Below are 6,501 nucleotides of genomic sequence, written 5' to 3' on the forward strand. Positions count from 1 at the left end.
CTCTCTCTTGATGATTCCTAAGCGCAACCCTTTGTTGACCGTCAGGATTCACCGTCAACCTTATATGAGGGTGGGGTCACATGGCCTCCTCTCCCATTGGTCTTTCTTTCCACTCTTGTCGCCACCACATGCTATCATGCATATTCTCGTTCCTTTCAGCCCAACGCCTGGTCTACTGCACCTCTTTATTTCTTCAGGGTCATAGTGTTGGGTTGACCTAGCTGGAGGGACCCCTTCTCCACTAATTGGATACGAACTCCACTAGTGTGGTCTGTATTATGTCATCTCGCTAGTCTCCTCCCGATGCTTACATTTAACTCCTCACTTTAATCTTCTGGTGTGAAATCATAGGGCTAACTTGACAGGTGGTCCAGTTCCCAAACAATAGCACCATAGAAATAATGTGGGCCCTACCACACACCCTCCTTACATCATCTTGCAAGGCCTTGCCTAACGCCTTTCTACGTTGCTCCTCTTGCACCTCCAGGTAGGAACTGTCGGGCTTACCTGGAAGGTGGAGCTCCCTTCTAGCCAATGGGATGACGACCAAGCACACGTCATATTTCCTACATCATTCTAGCGCTTTATGTCAAAGCCTCTACCTATTGCTCCTAGCATTTTCTCTTGCACCATTTCTTGAAACTGTTAGGTGGGTCCCTCCGGGACACATCATCCCATCGACTTCTATCCCAGTGATTCCCTATTATGCTCACTCTTTTTCTTACGGCTAGATCTTCGAAGCCAACTGGACAGTGTGCCACCCTTCTATCCAATGGTGTGGTTGTCGATCTCACATCACCCTGCTGACATCATCCTGGTACTTTGTCCTAGCTCTCTTTCACCTAAGCCCCTTGCAATGTGAGCTTAAACAGCCCGACCTGTTAAGAGGGTCTACCTCTGACTAATTGCAAGACTTCCAAGTTGGCATGTCAGCCAGCTCATCCTAGATAGCATCATCCTACCAACCTTGTAATAATACTTTATCTAATCGCATTAGAGGGTAATCAGATTGTATTCTAATGTGAAGCCTCCATGACTAGGGTTTTTCCTAGTTAAGCCTCTATCTTATAAGTTGAAGGCTTTCCCTCCTATGTCGCATCGAGCTTGCTTTCAATCTATGCCATGGCTCGATTAAAGGATCTTGACCCTGCCTTAAGCAATGCATCAGACGAGGATCTTTACGACCGTCATAAGAGAAAATCTCGACCCGACCATGATTTCCCTGAGTTGGTTATTTCGACCATGGCTCTATCTCAAAGGTTTTGTAGACCTCTGGGTCGATGCTAGTACTTGTTGTTGACGTCGATGATTTATTAACGGGCCCTATGGTTCTACCCCTCCTAAGCTTGAGCTAATCCAACTCCAAGGAGTTTCTTGCCCATCTACATTCCCCATTCTTAGACAAGGAATTCCAGACATGTTGGCATAGGCGCTCCTGCAGCCCTTACCTACCAAGGGCTTGGTGTGAAATCTTGAACGGTCTCCACCTCACCTACTACACGCCAAGGGTTCCAAACGCCAAAGTAGGTATGTAAGCATCCCCATGGCGCTATGTAGAAACTTGTAGGGTCAAGCTAGCTATGCCCTAATTCTAGTGGAAGATATCTAGCTACTAATAATGCATGGTTGGTGAAGCGTGCCTACATGGGTTTTGATTATCCCTACACTTAAAGGGATAATAACCCTTCTAGTGTTGACACAACACCTTTTTCACAGGTTCAAGGGCTTATAGCCCAGTGAAGGAATATCCATGTATACACACAAACCTTGGCAAGCAAGAAGTCTCTTATGTAATTGTTTCATGTTAATAAAAAGGGTCTCTATATGCCCAATGTTTTCACGTTTTTTAATCTAGATCCTTATGGATCCTCTCATAGAATGTAGCATTTCATATTGTCCTTATATCATTTGCATATGTATAGTTAACAACACAAATAAGTATTGCATCCAGATCATTATCTCAGTACATAGATACAACTCTGGTTAGCTATCATATAAAGCAATATTCAATCTGTTGCACAATATATGTTATGAACAACACTAGAAATCATTAAACACAACACTTAATTCTCAACCAGAAGCACAACTTGCTCAACTTATTTATCAGCATCATTCATTTCAGAGATGTGACATATATGTATGTATATTTTTTAATTCATTCATGACAATGAGTGTCGTTTCCACACAGAAGTGAATCCACATGTTCATTACATTAATAACATAATTATAGTCCAAAATCCAAATCCATTCCAAACACAGTGCATCACAAATTCATTAATATTTAAGGACCAAAATAGATACTTATCTTTAAAGTTGCAGGGCAACTGAGTCTAGGACAATGACTCTCCACCCAACCATAGATAGTTGCAGCCACACTTACTTGCAGGCGTCACCCCCGAGCCAGATTCCAGAGTCTAAGGGGGGTGCTTGCATAAGGGATTAGAACACCAGTTGGTAACGGAAACATGGAATCTAGAGGGCCTCTTCCTCAATCCCACTAGTTGACGATGACATCTTCTTATCACAGGGAGTCCAGAGGTTCTTGTCTCACCCCAAGTGCATACATAGTGATTCACTCCCCTTGGCAGAGAGTTCAAAATCTATTGTAACAGTAATGCAGTAACCAAGGTCTTCAAACAAGTGTTCTTTGATGTTTTTGTAGGATTAACCTCTTCCCAATTTGTTCAGGTCTCAAGAGGGTGCTATCTTAACCCACACCCTCCAAGGGACCCAAGTTGTTACAAGGCTCCAAATATTACATCCTAATCCACAGCCTCCAGGGACCCAAGCTATTGTAGGGCTCCATAGACTCTGTCTCAATCCACAGCCTCTAGGGACCCAATCTGTTATAAGGCTCCAGCGAGTCTAACTTAACCCACAGCCTCCAAAGACCCAAGTTGTTACAAAGCTCCAATGATTCTATCTCAACCCACAGCCTCCAAGGAACCCCATACTATTATTGGGCTCTAGAGACTAGCAGTTCAACCCACAGCCTCCAAGGAACCCCATACTATTATTGGGCTCTAGAGACTAGCAGTTCAACCCACAGCCTCTAGGAAAACTTAGAGTCAATCCCCTTATCTTCTCTCTTGTTCTACATTGCATGTTGATCAAACCAGACTTCTCTATCTTTTGTTGCTATCCTCTCTCTATCTTCCCTCTCCTTCAACATGAATTCAAATGCCTTTCTTTTCGTCCTTGGCCTCTTTTCCTAAGATCACATTTACTACCTTGTCCTCTCTTTCCTACACTGCACAATTCCCCTCTTCGTTCCTTATCCCTTTTTCCTCATGAAGGTTCCCAATTTCATGGACCTATGTTCCTTCCTTGCAGCTCATTCAATTTTAAGAACCAATTCCTTAAATTTATGAACCATCCATCTTTTAATGGTTGTCCAACAATCCAGGTTTCTTCTCTGCACAAGAAAACCTCTACATCCCAAGCAAGCAATCCTCCTCCCCAACTCTGGAATATGTGTCCCTTTGACTCAGTCCCCTTCTTTTAATTTCACATATTTGTAAAAAATATTTACAATTCATTTTATGAGAGAGCCATGGCTGGGGTTTTCACGGACCCCTCCCCCTTAAGGGAACAACACCCTCGGTGTTATTTCGCCCATATGCAACGCCAATAATAAAGCATAACACTTATTGTTTCATGGAGTTTTATATACATTGACCTATACAGTATATACAATTATATGCACACTTTCTTTAACTAGCAAACATGAAGGGATAATTAACTTTCATGGCATCAATCATTTCCCACATAGCCTCCTCTGGCCCAAAGTGCTTCCGCTGCACCTTGACTTTCTCTATGGCTTGATTCTAGAGAATGAGACTCCTCTGATCTAGAATGCACATTGGATTTGCTTGGAACTCTCCCTTTAGTTCCACCTATACCGTAGACCAATCAATCACATGATTAGAATCTTGTATATATCTCATAAACAAAGAGACATGGAAAACATCAAGAACTCTAACTGATGGAGGTAAAGCCGACTTATATGACATTGGTCCAATCCTCTCAAGGATTTCAAAAGGCCCACAATACCATGGTGCCAACTTGGCACATGTCCCAATCCTTAGGGAACTCTTATTGGGTTTAATTCTCAGATAGACGTGCTCCCCAACTTGGAACTCTTTGTGCACCCTATGTTGATTGCATAGTTCTTCTTCCTATCCTGTGCCACTTTCAAATTTTGTTTTATGATTTGAATTTGCTACTCCATATCCTTTACCATATTAGGTCCTACATGGACCCTGTTAACTAGATGGCTCTAGCTAATGGGAGTGTTGCAACTCCTGCAATACAATGCCTCAAATGGGCTCATCTTTATCGATTCTTGGTGTCCATTGTTGTATGAAAATTCCACAAGTGGAATACATTCTTCCCATTTCCTGGGTTGATGCATTGCATACATCATTAACATGCCCTCAAGGATTTTATTAGTCCTCTATGTTTTCCCATCTGTTTGTGGATGATATGTTGTACTAAATGCCAATTATGTTCCCAATCCTACAAATAGTTCCTTCCAAAACCTGGAAGTGAACCTAACATCTTTGTCTAACACAATCTTCTTAGGGATGCCATGTAGCCTCACAATCTCCTTTATGAATATTTGTGCTATGTCACTAGTGGAGTTAGTGGACTTAACTACTACAAAGTGAGATACCTTTCTCGGTTTATCCACCACCACCATGATTGCATCATGTTGCTTGATGGTTCTGGGTAATATGGTAATAAATCCATAGAAATTACCTCCCGCTTTCATTCCAGAATGGGGATATGTTGCAACAATCATGTTGGTAGCTTGCACTTGGCATTTACCTACTGGAATTTTATGCATTTTGCCACGAAATTGACCACTTTCTTCTTCAAATTCAACTAGTAATAATATTTTTTAATGGAGATAAGGGTATTTTGATACCCTGGATGGCTTGAATAAGGCTTAACATGGAACTCTTTCATTAGAAGTCTTTTTACTTCATCACTATTTCACACATAAATTTTGTTTTTAAACCTGATTAGGCCATCCTCAGTGAGGTGATATTCTTCATCCTTGCCACTTTGCAGTGATTTTTCTTTCACTTGCTGATATTTCTCATTTTGTTTCCCAACACTTTTGACTCTTTCTATTAGGTTTATCATATAAGAACTTACAGATGCCAAGAGATTTACTTGAATTCTATTGCTCAAAGCATTATCAACCTTGTTTTATTTACCTTTTATGTACTTTATTTCAAAGTCAAATTCGTTGAGCATGGTCAGCCATCTTGCTTTCCTAACATTCAACTTGGGTTACCCAAACAAATACTTGAGCCCGCTATGATTTGTCATGAGTGTAAATTTCCTGCCAAGGAGGTAATGCCTCCACATTTTTAAGGCATGAATGATAACAGGCAATTCTAAATCATGGGATACATAATTCACCTCATGCTCATTTAACTTTCAGGACTCAGCATACTACTTACCTTTCTTGCATTAAGACTCCATCGAGTCCCTCTTTGCAGACATCAGTACACAAGATGAAATCCTTGTCAGGATCTGCAATTCTCAGCACTAGTGCATTGGTGAGCAACTTCTTTAACAACTCAAATATTTCAACACATTTTGCAGTCCACTCAAATCTCTTCCCTTTTCTTTGCAAGGTTGTAATGGGATGGCCTATCTTGGAGAAAGTTCAGATAAATATCCTATGGTATCCTGCCAATCCCATGAATGATCTAACATCATCCACGTTCTTTGGAGTTGGCCACTCCATTATGGATTTGATCTTTTCAGGGTTTACCGAGAACCCTTCCTTGGAGATGATATGCCCCAAGTGATGTATCTGTGATTGGAAGAAATCACATTTTCTAAGCTTTACATAGAGCTTGTGCTCCTTTAACAATTGTAACACTACAACCATATGCTTTTCATGCTCTTCTTTTATCTTTGAATACACCAATATGTCATCACAAATCACGATGCAAACTTTTCCAAACAAGGATGAAACACATTGTTCATCAAGCACATGAACATGGCAGGTGCATTGGTAATCCCAAAAGGTACCACCATGAACTGATAATTCCCATATCTTGTCCTAAAATTAGTTTTATGAATGTATTCCTCCTTGATTCTTACTTGATGGTAGCCTGACCTCAAGTCAATTTTGGAGAAAATTGTTTCTCCCCTCAATTGATCAAAGAGATCATCAATCCTTGGTAATGGGTACCTATTCTTGATGGTCACCTTATTTAACTTCATGTAATCAATGCATAATCTAAGTGTTCCATATTTCTTCTTTATAAACAATATCAGTGCTCCCCATGGGGACACACTTGGCCTTATGTAGCCCTTGTCAAGCATTTCCTTTAGCTGCAATTTCAGCTCAACCAATTCTGGGGTGCTCATCCTATATGGTGCCTTGGATGTTGGTGTTGCTCCAGGTACCAACTCAATAGAGAAATATATCTCTCTGTGAGGAGGTAATCTAAGAACATCCACTGGAAAGACATC

The sequence above is a fragment of the Pinus tabuliformis genome, chromosome 8 (assembly GCF_031772625.1).
Source record: "Pinus tabuliformis cultivar Carrire ecotype Pingquan chromosome 8, CPIR1, whole genome shotgun sequence".
In the NCBI taxonomy this organism is placed as follows: Eukaryota; Viridiplantae; Streptophyta; class Pinopsida; order Pinales; family Pinaceae; genus Pinus; species Pinus tabuliformis.